At 39.8% G+C, this 18,371-nt stretch overlaps 1 long non-coding RNA gene across 1 annotated transcript; it reads right to left on the bottom strand.

Moving 5' to 3' along the window:
* Positions 1-9,501: 9,501 nt before the first annotated feature.
* LOC118206981 lies at positions 9,502-16,962 on the bottom strand. Its single transcript, XR_004761291.1, has 3 exons — positions 16,837-16,962; positions 9,693-9,759; positions 9,502-9,542 (listed from the first exon to the last, which is right to left on the bottom strand). It is a non-coding gene; the product is annotated as an uncharacterized LOC118206981 (long non-coding RNA).
* Positions 16,963-18,371: the final 1,409 nt, after the last annotated feature.

Genomic DNA, 18,371 nt, shown 5'->3' with positions numbered 1-18,371 from the left:
TACTAAGTGGCTTAATTGGTGAGGCGAATGTGTCAATGGGAATTGGACAGTGTCAAAGACTGAATTATGATAAATTCTAACATTCATTCAGTTCCACTGTGACCAAAGCATTCACAGTACTATACACTATTTTGGAAAACATTTACATTCAGTGTTTTAGTGCGGTACAGATGCATTCACAGATTTGAGTAGTAGTTTCTATGTCAGTATCAGTGAGTAATAAATATCCTGAAGAATTATTTACAAAAAGGCATGTTGAAAATAAAGTTGACCTCCCAAGACCCAAAATCAGAAATCAAACTACACTCCTCCATGAGTTTATTACAGTACCTCATTGTCTGTGTGGAAATTTGGCAAGCATGGTCATGATTACAACCCAGTATTTCTGGAATCTTTTTTTAGAGACCACCTAATAAGTTTGCCTTTTTTCCCAAAGGCTGCACTGGAAAAAAAGTGTAGGCTGTTGCAAGTGAACATTCATTTCGGAGGAGAACAAAATCTATAAAACTGTCTTTTTGGGTGTAAATATCAAGATAATATATGAAGTTCAAAGGGAATTTTTGACGATTGAGGAAATGTAAACATTTAGGCAGTCAATCACTCTCTCCTCCAACTGCATCCTCCTACTTGTTGAAAAGTAAGGTTAAAAATAGGTACTTAATACACATAAAGGTAAACTTAAAAATATCAAGGCCAAGGGTGGTGTACATTGCTAGTATATACTTCAACATTGTCTCAAGTTTTGGCAAAAGCTTCTGGAGAGCTGACAAAATAAATATGCATGCATATTCAAGGGACTTCATTTCATATTTCACAGAAATTATAGAAGCTTATAGATTAAACTATATTTTTGTAGAAATGTACTATCATCTGTCCTCATGCCATTGTCCTAAATGTCCGGACATTCAGAGATGGATTTGGCCAGATTTGATTATTTTTCTCAGATTTTTTCTCATTCCAGAGAACTTGTATTGTTCCTCCTGTTTATAACAAGATCAAGTGGGAAATTGACTTGGCCCCAACTAAAACCACTCCACTGCTGAGAATTACTGCTCTACATGCTGCACATTCTCTTAAATTTCCTATTTCAGCTCATATATAAAACACTTTATCCTGCAGTTTGTCTTCATGAGAACTGGTCCACATGACACATCTTTTACTATATTGCCTCCTGTCTTATTTGCAAGTCTATTGGCCACAGTATTGTGAATGAAAAATTGATCTCATTCAACCAGCAAAAAATATGTTAAACTTTTTATTGCAAAAAAGATTGCATGTTTGGATATATAAATTGAACAGATTGGATTATATTTTTTTGAGTTATTAATTATAGTTCATGGCAGGAGAACATTTACTTTGTCTCAACACTTCTTGGTTCTCATTTTTTATTTATTTAAATTGCCTCTTGTGCATTGCATTATGTTTTTACTTTTTAATTCATTCATGCTCTGTGACCTTGAATTCAAAAATTTAAAAAGGTATACATTCATATAGAATATTTATACATACACAGAGCTGAAATCAGCTAAAAAGTGTGGTTTCTGTTGCTGATATCGCAACGGTTTTAGGCTGCAAAGTGAGCATTCCCTCTTCTCCTTACTCTCAAATTCGACTATGCAACCAAATCAGATCTATCCTCTGCTCTCCCAGTGCTGCAATAAGCTCATTGCAGGACTCAGGGGGGAAGAACAGCATTCAAGTTACGGCAAATCATGCCGACCGGTGGGCGTCTACACCTGGCAGGCCTTGGCGAAAACATGACGCAAAACTTTCTCTTCTCCCTCCTTTTTTGCTTTTTATTCAGGAGCAATAAATAATGTAGGAAATAACACCGCGTACGCCATAAATCAGCAGCTGTTTGAGCTTTTCGGCTGGAGGACAGGGAGGGAAGTGCCGTTTAACCATCGGTGTGTGACGCCGCTGCTTGAGTTTGAGCAATCACTAAGCTTTTGCTGCGGTCACACAGGAGGGTTGGCTTTCTGGAGAAAATTTACTGTTCCAAGTGAACCCGGAAGGCCAGTATGTCCATTCGTACTTTTTCTCAAATGGATCATAAAGCACGTAAAGATTTCAACACGCAACACAAGAAGTTGTTTATTGGTGCAGCATCTGAAGGGGAAAAAAGCAACTGGACAGCCATCTAAGCACAAACTTTTAGGACCTACAAAAAAAAAAAAAAAAAAAACTACAAAAAATTACTGCCATAGTATGACATTCAGGTTTAGACATGATGCAATTTTTGGTGTCACTTCACTGCATTGAAACAGACAACAGCGGAAAGAATTGGGCATATAATTCATGCATATATTTACCAAAGAGGTGAGGTTCCTTTAACTCGTGTTCCAAAAACTTTAGGCTGATGAATGCAACAGGCATTCAACTGGCTTCTCGACAGAACAATCAACAGAAATGAAACTGAAACAGGTGACACTTTACTGCTGTTAATCTCGTATACTCAAAAATGTGACGAGACAAGATCAAAATCAATACCCAGATCTTAAAGGACATGCATAACAGACATTAAATATTAGTGCAAAGAGAAACAATGTTATCTGGTGGCTAATTTGGACGCAGCTATCTCCTCACACCTGAATCATCGCTAATAGAAGAGCAAGCATCTTAACTGTGCAATGAATAATGAATTAAACATTCCCATCAAACATGTGGTTCTGCATCTACCAGCAGGGGTGTAGCAGGCCCCTTCATACAGTGATTTAACCATTTTTTTCTTTCCCTTCATAAGAAAACTAACCTTAGGAATGTGGGTAACTGTATTGGAAACACATTTCTGAGTGTGTTTATATGCAAACTTTTCATAGCAGACTTGTACATAAACAGTTTTAACTTGAAAATCCTTTGGCATTGTTACATGCCATACGCTATTTCCTTCCGTAGTTTTAAGTTCAAGTCTGCATTTTGTTTACATGTGCGGAAATGCGGGTCTGAAAGTTTGGCATTGTTCCTATTCATCAAGGATGTCAATTCAAGACCACCTACATTTACTTGCACCCATTGCAGCCAGTTAACAGCATGTAACCGTGGTCTGGGGTGACAAGGGAGACATAAAGAAAGTTTAATGAACGCGTTGAAAGTTTTATTTAGTGTCTGAGAGAGATGGGAGCTATTGTGACATAACAGTAAGCACGTCATTAATTCATTCTATCTGGCTATTTCCTACTTTTTCATTGAGTGGATAACTGCAAAAAATAGCTCCGATATGTTGTGGATATTCCAAGCATAATGTACATCAACACACCAACAACAGCCAACCTGCCAACAGCCAAAGGTAAAACAGCTGAGAGGTACAAATTATCTCTCAACTCTTGCTGAATCAATATTGGGATGGCAGGTATGCCATCTGCCAAGTTGCGGCTTGGTGGGGCGTGTCCCTTACCTATATTGTAAAAACCATCTGGAGAGTGAAATTGAGAGATGGAGATTAATTGACATGTTCTGGCAACCTTGTAGTCAAAATCTGGTTAAGACCATTCCAATATCTCTTCTTGATTAGAGCTGGTCATAGAGTTGGCTACAAGGCATGTCAGACAACAAAGCATTTGTAAACATTTCAGTTAGTAACACATCTTATTTTCTGGTACTAATGTAAAATTATGCAGTACATATGCTGAACATATGAAGAGCATATAGCAGTGGACAAGCTCCAAGTTTTTTTTCCATGTCTCTGTAAGAACAATTCTGAGCCAGCATTAGCCAAAAATCAGATATAGTAAATTGAGACTAGGAAGTTGAACCTCCGAGGGAAATGGAAATTATGAAACTGTGGGAGAAGATCAGTGAAGGCCAGTTCAGGAAAAACATATGGGCAACATGTTTATACTATTTGTAACCTGGGAGGTCCATGTAAGCCCAGACTGAAGGGACAAAGACCATAGGCTAAAGTTTGTTTCATAATGACTAAGCATATATAATCTTTCCTGTTTGTGGACATTATATAAGGATGTAATACCCCCATGGCGAAAAGTATTGAATGACACAGGAGCTCTATATAATTAAACCACATTTTCACATTTCACATCTCAAATGTAATATTAATACCTAATTTTACAGATGTGTAACCGTGTAACAGTGTCAGAGACCCAAGCCACTCATGGGCTTTACGGACATCTCAAGCTTGATTAAACAAGGTTGCATGAGAACCAAGTGACACTCAGAGGCACTTTCCCTTAAACAGTCACACACATTAGCATAATTTTCAGTGCTAGCTGATTCAGCACTGCTTACAATCAGTGAAGATCATGAAGTCTTGAACAGATGAGTTTTTTTGTTCAGAGCAGCTTGTCACTCTGTCATTACACCATTACTTTCACATCACTTCCAGATTTGACCCATCACCTTGTTACAGGTCTGGGAATGCTCTCCATGTTAGTTTAGAGGCTTGAATAGAATGGATGCATCTGCTTGAATGGAAAAGCTATCCTCTAAGCCCAGAGGAATGAAATGAAAGAGCAAAAATGCCTTGCAAGAGCCAAAACTATTACAGTTCATGTCCATGATTTGCCAAACTGACTATACTTCAGGAACTCCAAAACCAGGCTCTTGTGAAGCTTGCATTGCAGTCACTGAGCCAGCATGTTGTCAGTAATCTTAAAAAACAAAGGTTTCTGGAATCTCCAAATCCTGTGAAACAATCAAGCAGTTCCTTGTACCGCAAAACAAATATATACTGTCCTTGAGGCTTGCCTGCTCTCTAATGCATGTGTTATGTGACGATAACCAGAGAATGACTTAGTGTAGCTTTTCTCTAATTATTAGAACTTCAAAACACATAAGGATAACCTTTAAAATAACCAGCGCAGCAAGTTTTTACTATTCATTTTCCAATGCATTTTTAAACATTCATTTTCTTTAATCCAAACAAGGATAGTGGTTTTATAGCTTATGGCATAAAGTTTTGTGCGTGCACACACACTCACACACACACACCAAATGCAAGTAAAGCTTACTTGCATTGACTAATTTAGTCAACTTTACTCGCATTTAGCATTCAGATCAAGCCTGTCCCTTTCTAGCTCACCAGTTTCTATTTGTCGCATAATTCAATGAAAAATCAGTAAACTACATAAACTATAGAACATACCACATACAGTAGTTTGTACTACTGAAATAAACAACATCCATAGAGCTACACAAACTAAAACAACACTTTTACAGTTCATGTCCTCAGAGAGTGAAGGCTTCCCACAGCATGCATGTTCTGAGCTAATGCTAAAGGTGGAAAAGTGAGTTATCATGTTCACCAGAGCCAGAAAAGATCTACAGTGAAGCCAACAGATGGAACTAATAATCAATCCAAGCAGGCCTGATTTAACAATCACGCCACCACAGAATACATAAGCGCATGACTTTACCCATGGATTAAAACATTCCTTCTGTTCCACGGGATTCAAATTTGCTGAAATCACACGCAGGCCGTCCACCGAACACATATGGATCTGATATTAATCTGAGCAGGATATGGTTTGGTGTTGCCATGGGGACCTTTCGGTGTGAAGTACGTTGTTTAAAGTGATTCTGCGGTATTTGCGAATAGAGATATTAAACCAAAACATACAGCCACCAAAGTATACATGTATAAAGATTAGTACAGCAAAGGCTAGTGAAGCACCTATAACCTGAGAGGTCGTTAAAATAATAGCTGAATGTGTAATCTGGCTGTCCTTCAAGATACATTTCAGTCAAGCAAGCAGTAATAGCACAGCAAGGCAGCCTGAACCGATTCTTTTTCTTCACTGAAATAGCATCTAAAAAATCTCCTTTGTTTTGTGCTTGAAAGCCTTGAATTTGTTCAAAGTAAGGAGGCTACTTCCAGGAACACAACAAAAATAGTGACAATGATTTGGGACAAATCTGTAGTAAAGACCAATTCATCTGTCATTAACATCCAGATTTTAATTTCTCAACTTTTCCCCATTTAAAATGCAGCTATTGCATTTATGAACTTAATGCCTCGGCGTCCTTGCCACACAGTGAAATGTTTGCCTTCGCACTGTCAACAGTATTGTCATTATCTTGATGATATCAGTTAGTAATGCTTTATCACACCAGTATGTAAACAGAAGAGTCGCCAATGTCAACATCAGGTAGACTGACAGAAATATTTAGACTGGGACGGACCACTAACCGCTGATAAAGACTTGTTTATTGTTTAATGCTGGGCCATTGGATTTGTCCTTTCATAAGCAGACTGTGCGAGCCCATATGAGCTGTCAAAGCACCATTTATTGTACCGGTTTGAACAGCAAAGGACAGCAGCCAGATGTAAGCAACCATGTCTGAGATTCCTGGACGATTATGTTAATCAAGTCAGCAGCTCTAACCTCCCCTCCCCCCACCGCACCCCTACCCGCGCCCCACCCCGCTCTGCTGATGGGTCGCATTTGGCCGTGGAGGCAGAACACGCAAGACACAAATTTGGACCGTGCAAATACTGAGTACATTTCAGTGATGTGAAGAGCTTATGCTTGCCAAAGTATACAATGTGCCAGTTTAGATTATTCACGCATTTAAGGTGTTTCGAGTTAACCTCCAGGAGGATAGAGAGTAATACAATAGCCGACAACAACAACACTCTTTTGTACGTAAAATCACAAACTGGTGTGCAAGATCTGATCAGAATGACCTCGGACCAGGATCTGAGACCTAAGATGGGCTCTAGTTGGTTCAAATTAAGTGTTGCTAGGCAATTTAATAGTTTTTCCCAGTGGTCCTCCTGGTTTCTGTCAGAAATGGTATATGCTCCACAAGAAAGAAGGGGGAGATTTAATAGAATGAACATCAATGAATCGCTGTAATATATTTATTCATTTATCTAAATTAAATGAATCTCTCTCCTGCATCTCTACCCCAGAAAAATGAAATGAAGCCATTTTCCAGGTCGGTGAGCAATGTGCATAGCTTAGAGCGACCAATAAACCTGTTTTCAACCTTTCTCCGGAATAATGCGTTCCTATCACTTTGCCATGAAACATTTCTGAATAACTTTGCGAGTCTGCATATGCTTGCAATCAACATATTCTACAAGGAGATGGGGATTCAGCAGGTCATGGAGGAACAGCGCAGATTACTAAATAAAACCAGACCAACGATCAACCTCCAAACAGGAAAGAGAACAGACTCAGAAAGCAGCACAAATAAAAGCTCTCAACATGCAAAACAAAGACATTTTTAACTAAGAACTCAGCACAGTCCCTCTGGAACACAACCTTGAAACTTCAAATAGAGTGTGACATTTTCATCTGAACAATGGAGGAGCTGCTCTTTTCCACACACTGGCTTTATTGGTTGGCAGCAGGGCAGGCCAGACAATATTCAAAAAATGGGAAAACAGTCACACCACAACCCACTTCTATTTGCTAAAAAAACAAAAAAACATTCAAAACTTTTTTTTTTTTTTAATTTGAACTTTTATAGTGAATGTTTGCTGCCTTTTGCCACAGATCTCTGCCTGTAACAAACAATTTTCTGACCAGTGTTGACAAAAACTACATTAAGAAAGGTTTACCATACCTTTGACCTACTGCACTCATGGGTTTTGATTCAATTCTTATGTAAGGAAAAGCTCAGTCGTGTGACTGTAAGGTCAGCAGTGTGAAGGAACTCAGCTTGTAACCTAAAGGTTGCAGGTTCAATTCCCTTAAACTTAAACCTAAATTGCTTCAGTGTATATCTAGCTGGATACAATGTAAAAATTCAAAACTCGAGCAAGTCGCTCTGGATAGAAGTGTAAACTCCTAAGGGGTCTTATCAGAATGAAAGCCTGCCCTGACAGGAAAGTTCTGCTCTGCTTGAAACGCAAACCCTGATGTGATCTTTTATCCGTGTAATCGTCAATCGATACCCAAACATACCGTGACCATAGGTTTCAGAGGGCTGCTGGGAAAAGCCGCCAACTGACAACATGGCAGCAGACTGCCATGCCAGATCATGTTATCTAGACATTATTTATCATTATTAACCTTTACTTCTGAAGGCTATAGCTTCTGCTGCACACCCCTTACTCATACATCGGTGCTAAAAATCCATGTCAAAATCCAAGTTCGAGGTTAGTCAAGGTGCCTTCGCATTGTATTGCATACTGCTAGGCTGCTGAGTGGTTCATCTGTGTATAGCATCATTCTCTTTCTTGATCAATAGCAGAGGGTCCAGTTTTGAATGTCGGTAAATAATTTGACATTCCATATAAGGTGTAAAAAAAAAAGGGGGGGGGGGTGTCAAAAAAATGAATGTTCTGCTGTATTGTGTTGAATACTCCATCTAAGGCTTTTTCCTACATGCAGTTTTTCCTTGCATTTTTGTCCACACAGTGCAACTGTCAAAAGAAATTGTCGCAATATGCCTCAAAGCAGCAATGAATTCTTTCTAATATATGCTATAATGATTAAAAAAGTATTTCCATAAAAAAATATTTCAAGTCAGCTGTGTCTGCAAAAGAGCATCTGTTTAAAGCTAAATTGTTATTCACTGTGAAACAAATGCACTTTTCCCTATGGTAAATGTGGTATCATTTTGAATTTTTATAAAAACAACTTAATGTCTTTATCGATGATTCTACAGCATGGTTCTTTGCAGACTGATTTTATATTGACAAAAATTGACTTTAACATTTAGAAAAACCTTCCAATAAATATTGATATCAAATAAAATAGTCTGGACGTCTGAAGAACTGCCAAAGGCAGCCTCACTTTGGTGATTTAAAGCATAAGGAACCGGTTTTGACAGCATTTAGTCCTGGACTGTGAAATCCCTTGTCTGGGTCAGAATTAATGAGATCCAGTTTTACTTGTAAACCCTCAATGACCTGAGTTGTAAAAACAGAAACACTGCCCATCAAAGGAAGTCATATAATCCTTTTCCAGTGAGAATTTCTGCTTGACTACAGGTTGGAATGAGGGGGGAAAAGCCCCTAATCAAAGTCATTAAGCTTTCTCAAAGCCACCCTGTAAAGGTCAGGGGTAGTTTTCACTTGCCTCAGTAATAAATAAATAAATAAATAAATAAATAGGGAGACTCTCACTGCTACCTGTCACATAACAATCACCCAATACATAGTGACATAACTTACACAGCTTAGCACGTAGCTTATTTTTTCATGCAATCCATTTTACACAGCTCAATTTTAGTTAAAATGATTATGCTGCACTGTCACGTTAAGACTTGTTGGTATAACGGAACAATAAACAGATGCAGTCCAACTGTGACCCTTGCTGGCATTCTTTGCTGAAGAATTTTGGAAAACATGGAGTTCGTGGATAATACTTTTCTCAGGCATACACAGATGTAGATCCAAATAGAGTCGGACACACAGCTAGCTTATCCTTCCTCAATGTACAGTAGACATTTATTTTAAAGAACTGTTTTGTCCACAGGGATTTCTTCCAGGTATCTGGTTTCCTCCTACAGTCCAAAGACATGCAGTAGGTCAATTAGAGACTCTAAATTGCCCATAGGTATGAATGTGTGAGTGAATGGTGTGTGTGCCCTGCTGTGGATTGGTGACCTGTCCAGGGTTTATTCCTGCCAACCTTTCAAATATGTACATGAAAAAGAGAAAAAGATATGCATCATCTTTCAGAATAATCTTAAAGAGCAATTCCCTATACGTTAAACAAAGTGACATTGGAGGCCATGGGGCAATCCGTCAGGTGACCAACATACATTCCATGTATAAATACCTTGTGTGTGCGAGGGTTAGATTCGTTGCCACGGCATTTCCTGTACCCCTTTCTGCTTTCCTCCCATCTGAACAAAGTGAAGAAATTCATAAGGATGTCAGACTGCTTGCTCTCCTTTAAAAAAATAAAACAGTGGTGCACTGCCATTGCAGGAATAAGGAATGCCACTGCACAAAATGCACCTGACCCTCGCAGTAAACCACAGAAGGCTATGCATGTTTTAACGAGTTCCCATCTGATGCCATTGGCACATCACTTTGAGCAGCACTGTTGTGTAATGAAAGTTGAAAAGCATCCAAATGAAAGTTTAAGCATCCAAATATCAACACAGCGACAGGCAGTACCTTACTAACGACTGATCAGAAGGATTCTGGGGAAACACTGTTTGGATTTCACATGAAATAACTGCACTAGTAAGCTTTTAATAATTAAGGGTGCTAGGCTAGCTATGTTAAATGTACACCTGCCACACACTGCAATCCATACACAGTAGAACTAATAATATGAATAATAATAATCATTCTTCACTCTCAACCAAACATCATGCTTGAATTGCATGTTCTTATAAAGAGAAAATGAATGATAAATCAGTATGTCAGTCGTCCATGGCCAGGGTTGTATTTACACGGTGTCACATATGCATCATCAACCAGCCTGAAGTTCTGATCACTATACTTGTGTTCACATATGTTGATATATTGTGCCCCTACTCAGCTCCAACCTGATGGCAAAGCAGCAGTTGATTGAACAGCTGTAACCCAGACAGTGTCCCAAGAAACTTCTGCAGCACACAACTGCGCATAAATGATCTGCTTCCAAGTCAACTCGCATGAGACAAACACGTGAATGTGTACACGCATAATACCCATTCACGTGTTTCTAGCTACCAGGAAAACTGTTTTCTACCCACACATTTCCCTTTTATAAGAAATTGCATGGTAATGGTAGAAAAAAAGAGCTCATTGTGATTTAAAACTGACAACAGTAAACATTTCAGCCCACTAACTCTACTCAATGTGTTGACACACAATGCATAAAAGAAAGTCTTCTGTTGTAGGCACTGGGAAACATCACGTGGATTCAACTTCAGGTAGGATCTAGAAAATCGAAGAACGAATGAAACATTTACTTCAGCCAGTGCAGCTGTCAGGTTTTTGAGGTCAGACATTCCATTTCTACTGTCTGCTGAAAGGTGGAGAGAGAGAGAGAGAGAGAGGGAGGGAGGGAGGGAGAGAGGGAGAGAGAGAGAGAGAGAGAGAGAGGGAGAGAGGGAGAGAGGGAGAGAGAGAGAGAGAGAGGGAGAGGGAGAGAGAGAGGGAGAGAGGGAGAGAGAGAGAGAGAGAGAGAGAGAGAGAGAGCTCAGTTCCCTTCACTCGTCATGCATCCAAGCGTGCCCAAATGTTCTTCTTCCCAGCACCTGTGTTTTAACAACTCCTATCACTCACTTCATTTGCTCTTACCTTTCTAAATTCTGCCAGACACTACTAATAGTGCAACCATATATACGTTAGTGCCAGCACTCAAATTCAGTATGGCCAGTAGGCTACATCTTTATAGGCCAATATATCTTTCATCTTGATCTGACATATATAAATTAGGCAATGTATTATTAGTGGTTTTCAGAAACCAGTATAAACACATTAAATCTCTCCAACAATAGCTATTTTTTTAAGCTGAAACCCCATCTGATGTAAATCAGTTATAGGAAGGCCCCCCTGAAGAGTTAATACTAGTTTATGCTAGTTTTCTTGATTTCTGACAATAAGCTACAGGTGACTTGCTGCGGGAAGCAGGTTTTACTTGTTATTTGGATAAAATGTCAGTCTTGCAGCAGTGGCAGATTCTGTTTTGGCTTTTTGAGAGCACAGAAGGCAAATGTGGAATGAGGTTCACCCATTTTACAGTGCTATCCGCTAAGCAGTTCCAGGTGAAAGAATACAACCAGCAACTGAGGGCCTGTTTCAACTTCTTGTCTATGCAAATGTACACATCGTAATGTCTGCCGCAATTACTCGGTAACCTCCAAATGTTCGGATCTGTTCTCTACCTCCTGCCAGATATTGCCCGTTGACGCTATAAAATGGACGTCACTTGGCTGGTCAGGGGAAAGGAGCAGGGGAAATGGCTGGCTTCGTGCACGCGATTAATACGGCCCATTTGCTCTCAGCTTGCAGGAAGGCACACGCAGACGCAGAGGAAGCTCTGACAGGAACGAGCGGGAGTGGATGTTCCGTACACCACCGCCTGCTTCTGCCAAGGTTTGTACTGAGCTGCGTTTTATAGAGTTTGTGAGCCCTTCACTGCAGGAAAGCCGTATTTACGACATGGTGGTGCCGATCCCTTGAAATGAATTCATTCAGAAAGTTCAGCCGTTTATTGAATCTCCTACCACAAGGCAGACAAGTGTCTGTTTATGAGGACCGAGGTGTTTGTCAGCGTTCTCACCCAGGCAGAAAATCGAGTCAGAAGGTATTAAAACAGCGCTGGTTAGCCGCAAGCAGGAGGGAGCTGGACTGTAATAACACATCCCTTCATTAACTCTCCAAGCAGTAACTCCGTGTGGTCAGATCACATAACACCAAGCCCTGGAACACACTGACCAACACTACGGTTTATATGCATGTTGACATTTTCTAAAGCAGATTAATGAGCATCTTTACTACAGCTGTGCTGATGATTAGAGGAAAACTGACTTTGCATATGCTTCGTAAAGACCAAATCTTTTAAAGATAGGTTTGAAAAAGAGAATCTGTAAGCAACAATATAAGAATATTCTTCTTTGATTGTCTATGCGCAGGTAAAGAAATGTCCACTTTGAAGAACCATCCACTATACTTGTGACATATGAGGAAGATACAGTATTTCATATGTGACTTTGGCATGCAGTCCATAGGCATCTGATTGCCCAGCAGGGGTCACCAGAGAGCAATGAAGTGCAGACCCCTAACAGACTAAACCTGGCTGTACCCTGTGAGATTAAATTGGCAATTGCATGCCAATCTTTAAAGCTATTGGCCATAGTCTGCACTGTGGCTGTGGGGCTCATCCATGCACCACACTGTGGTGCCTTAACTGAATGAGCCACTCAACAGCCATAGCATTAGAATAATGACCTGGGTGCATCATCCAAAGCTCCTGGCATCCAGAATGCCCTTCTAAGTCTGCCGACAGTATCCAGTTAAGTTGAGAATACAGCTGTGGTGTTAAACTCCTCTGGGAGAAGGAAGATGGGCCTTTGCAGGTGCAATACATGGATTGTATTTCATTTCATTACAAAGGCAATTCATAGGAAGATGGTATTATCCAGAGGGGCTTACACACCTCACATTCTTTACATTCAATCCATTTATAGAGCGGATAATTTAATGAAACAAAATGCAGGTTAAGTGCATAGTTCATGGGTACAACAGCAACAACCCAGCAGGGCATCATCTTCAGTATTGATGAGCTTTTGATTCAAAGAGCCTCTATATAGGCCTGTGTGAGTACACATTTTGACCCTCACTATTTATTAAATTAACATATCAATACACAATATCAGGAGCACTTTACCCTTTAGTATCTCTGTCAGTACAGGTCTGTACTTCCATTGATGATAGATATTTGTGCAGTGCGGCACAGCAGTGACATTCACCATTTCATACCGAGCTTCAAGTGAACCACAAGGCTTAGCCTACATAAGGTACCAACTGAAGAGGCATGAATATAACTTAGAAATGAAAATGAGATTGACAGCTCAGCTGAAAACCAGCAAAGCTCTGTTCATCCTCTCAGCTAGAGATCTCACTAGGTCTTGGGGGTCAGGTCTGAATGCTTCATGAGAGGAAATTAACACAACACTGACAATGTGACAGACCGCATCGGCCAAATCAGGTCAATTTGTCTTCACCACCTCCCAGCACTCAAAGCAGTGTAATGCATTCTGGGGGATTTACAGAAGAGACATATGTTCTGGTTGCTTATGAGAAATTGCCCCTTCCCAGCCAAGGTGAGAACAAGGGTAACCAAGAACATATGAAAGTGGATGGGCCAGGTGAAAAAGATTTAGCAGGAGTGCTCAAGTTGGATAAGCCCCATTAACTATCATTGGCATGTTAAAATACTTTATTTACAACACACTAAAGGAAGAAAGATCAAAAAGCACTGGTATTCTTTAATTATACTGGCTTAGAGGAATTGAACAAATGTTTTAAGAAAAGCCTTCTCTGAGGCATCACCCAAGAAAAGAGTCATTGCTCCTGGAAATGTGTACAGACAGCTTCTTGATATGATCTGTTACCATGCAACAGCGGAAATTAGAAAAATATGTTGTTGTCATCATGATAGAAGCTATCTAATGCACTGACAGATGCGCACGCACATGCACACGCAGACGCACACATACACGCGCACACGCACGCACACATACGCACACACACACACAGGAACACCAAAACACATTTGTTTGACAGAGTCCAAATTATGTGCTTGCGCATGGATATTTCACTGTAAATTATTTAACACAATGCCTGGAAAGCTACTCTGAGCAGGCCAATGAATCATTGAGGTTTTTGCAGTAAATCAAAGTTAGTCTATGCTGAAACTATTTAATGTTCTTGTGGGACATCGCTTAGCACAGTGAGTTTACGGGTTTGGTCTCCACCGCACAAAAAGCGCATTGTACAGGAGTCTAGTGAAGAGCAATTATGCCAACACTGGACTCAGGGGTATAAATTACATGGATAGGTAAAGAGAATTCAATCCTTTAAGCCAAAAATACAAAGAACCCTGGGGAGACCAGAGCTTTTTAGAGGCTGCACTGAAAAGTTAAATAATTATGAACCCATTGTCCCCTTCCATGCTATTACATAACCACGGTTAATTATCTGTTCATGGAGTTTTTTATTTTAATTCTGCAGAATTCATCCCATTTAATCTCTAATCCTTGAAATACTGTGATTTATGGAAAAGGGGGAGTAAAATTATGTCTTTGCCCAACTTTGTCAGGTTTTAGTAGCCATCAAGGCTTTTAAAACATCACATCATAGCATTCCCACTGCAAAGACAGCCAGTGTTTTCAGAAAATGTCAGGACTCAAGGGCTATTGCTGCAGTTCACACATGCGCACACACCCACCCACACGCACACGCACACACATTACAGGATGCACGTATTAATTTGAAAAAGTGTGTGTGGTTTTTATCCACTAGTTTTACCGGAGGAGGATTCCTCCACAAAAATTCACCAACCAGGTGATCCACAGTCTACTGGAATCAATTCCTCCAGCTGATGAGGGAAAAGTTTTTCTCTGTCCCCATCCCATTTTCCAAAACAAACCCCGGGAATTGCACCCTATGAGCAGAAGACAAATAAACAGAGGACGCAACCCCTTCACATAAACCGCGCACACAGTACATCTCCCAAACCGGGGAGCACATTATGTGCTTATCGTATAATGTGGCCCCCAGGCATATCCAGGCCTCTTCAAGGAGCTGTTGACACCGAATGTGGCTTTTGGACACTCTGGGTAAAGAGTCATGCTATCCCGTTGGCAGCTGTCCTCGAAAAACACACGGGCTGTGCACCGCTACTTCGCGATGCCAGACAGTATATGCAAAATGCAGACACACGAACTTCCTCAGCCCCGCACTGCGATTTACACAGAGAGAAACGTGCTTCATCTGATCCCAGGGTAAGAATGGTAAATGGTAAATGGACTGCATTTATATAGCGCTTTTATCCAAAGCGCTTTACAATTGATGCCTCTTATTTGCCAGAGCAGTTAGGGGTTAGGTGTCTTGCTCAAGGACACTTCGACATGCCCAGGGCGGGGTTTGAACCGGCAACCCTCCGACTGCCAGACAATCGGTCTTACCTCCTGAGCTATGTCGCCCCTTTGAATGATAAGGGTTCCATACATTGTATGGTTCTCTTTCGTACTTATAACTATGCATATGAAATTATTTTATTTATAATTTATCCAGCCTGTATTCCGCATTCCATTTCAAACTGTGCCACCAGGAATCATGAACACTGCTGCTCAACAAGCATCTGAACCTTAAATTTAACTATAGCTTGTGTTTACTCTGGAACTATGCATCACTAACAATGTCAGCCAGCTAGCTATCTCAAGCAAATGACTTTAATATGAATATTTTTACATTAATATTTATTATTAACTTCTGACTTTATGTTGACTATAATGAGATAGCATTGAATAACGGTTATTAACTGCTAATCATTAGGCCCATAGTTTAACTTATTCCGAGATCAACGTCATTTTAACGTTTTTTTTTTTTTTTTGGCATTGGTGCTATTCATTTTTTTTCGTTGTCAGCTGAGCATTACATTCAAATTCTCCGGGATATACACAAACAAAAATGTGATTATTTCTACTTGATAACAATTTTATTTTTTACGCACTCGCAATTTAATATTCATTTACGGTAAGTGCCGTGGTATAAGCAAAACAAACTCCGAGCCGTGCGGTTCTCATGATATAGCCTACATATAGCCTAATACATAAACTTCTGGCGGTGGGAAAGGCACGAGGCGGAAAGTCACAATGCCACCCCAGGCGTGCATACATATCATGAGAACCGCAGGGCTGGGCTTGCTTAATCCTTTCTTATACGGCCTGTCAGTGCAAGCAGGTGCAATTGATTATTTCTTATGAACACCAAATATTTCTTCAGAAGAAACATTTACAGCCATGCAACAGGCTAAATATTGCCTCGGAGTCAAAAGCCGCAGAATTACATTGCATTGATGCAGCACTTCCTCTAAACCTTTTGAGGACTTTTTGCTGGCAATTATAAGAGCTTAATAGACCATTTTTTGGTGTGCGTTTAATAAAAAGGTCTTGTGAAAAATCCAGGAATATTAAGCAAACCCAGTCCCTACTCACATGTTTTTAATAATAGGCTGGGTATCACAAAATACATTACAGATGTGGATTCTGCTCTCTGATCAGTAGTACAGTCATCTTCAAAAAAAAAAAAAAACGACACAGAATCAGGGTACAGCTTTACCATATTAAGGGATGATCTGTGATTATAGTTTCCCCTCATGGTCCTGAAGCACAACAAACATTTCACAAGGGAAAAATATTGTTTTTTAAGATGGTCTATAACTGAAGTTCAATGGCAAAATCTGAATTACTTACATTTATGTAATGCAAAATGCATTCCAATAATCCATCCAGACACCCATATTCAAAACTGCTTACTCCTGGTCAGGGTCACAAGGGGGCTGGAGCCTATCCCAGCATACATTGGGTGAAAAGGCAGGAACATGGCACAATCCTGACCATGCAATATAACTAAATTAACCTAAAACAATGCTAACCTTCTACTGTCAGTGTTTAGGCTGTTAAGCAGCGCTGTGCCCGTCCGGCATACACCAAGATAGCTAGTGAACAGCTAGTTACAGCTTAGGCTACCTGAACCTGAAAATCACATCGATAACTATTTCCTATAAAATAATGATAACGGAATACAATTGTCTGTTGCACGCTACTCCTCTTGCTCTTTTTTCTTCCTAAATTTGGCACCAGATGGATTTGACATCTTCAAGTGGATGCAGAATTAACTTTCTCATTTCGATCTAGGCACACATTCAATCTAGGCTCTTGGCCGTTGTTTGTGCTCGCAAGGACAATCATGCTTCAAAAGCGAAAGCGCAAACCTCAAGGGAAACGCGCTTCAAATCAAGAAACGAAAACTTTCAAGACACACAAAAATCTAAATCAAACGTCACAACGGAAACGTGCTGCAACTTAAGAGAAGATACATACTGCAAAATATCAAAGAAAATGTTTTTTTTTTTTTTTTAAACTTCTAAAACACACGTCAGGAGTATGGATTGAATAGTTAGTGGGCGCACTGGCTCGCCGAATGAGGAGCGCAGGCCGTGAGTGCTTTGCTTAGCAAGTTGCTGCTCTAGCCAACTGGCAGTAAAAACAAAACAAAACCATAAGACAGCATTTGCTAGTGTGCGGGTATTCTACATATTTTTAATTGCTAAGAATGCCCAAGCCTAGGACCGCTACCAATCCATCACAGGGCCCACACACCATTTTCTCACACATTTTTACCTCATGGAAAATTTAGACCTAACCTGCATAGCTTCGACGGTGAGCTGAAGCCAGAATACCCGGATGAACCCCACATGATGGACCCAAGAAAAACACGCAAACTCCACATAGGTAGGCCGTCAGCCAGGATTCCAGCTCAGTACCTACTTATTCTGTGTAGATAACGATACTTACTGATCCACCTTCTGGTAAAAAAAAAAAAAAAAAAAGTAATTAAAAAATAAGATTTTATAAGCAGATCTTATTTTTAATTACTTTTTCTGTATTTAAAAATAAAAATATGAATGTAAAGTATATATTAACTCTTTAGTATACACTTTATCTTTTATACATCTTTAACTTTGAATGACTAAGTTTGAACTTTAAGAGATCATTAGGCTACTGAAAAGGTTAATTCAAAGCCAATGTGATCAGGGAAATATGGTCATTTTTATTGCGACTGTAGAGTGTAATCAGCATACAAATGATAAAATTTGCTGGACAATATTGTCATATTATTTAGCAGAAGTACATTGGTTGCAGCAGCTGACACTGTATTTTTACAGTGTATTTCACCGTACTAGCCTAAGTATTATGGAAGCTGATACAGTGACATAACATATGGT

The sequence above is a fragment of the Anguilla anguilla genome, chromosome 10 (assembly GCF_013347855.1).
Source record: "Anguilla anguilla isolate fAngAng1 chromosome 10, fAngAng1.pri, whole genome shotgun sequence".
NCBI classification, from domain to species: Eukaryota; Metazoa; Chordata; class Actinopteri; order Anguilliformes; family Anguillidae; genus Anguilla; species Anguilla anguilla.
The sequence above is the reverse complement of the archived record's forward strand: the minus strand, read 5'-3'. Positions and strand labels throughout refer to the sequence as shown.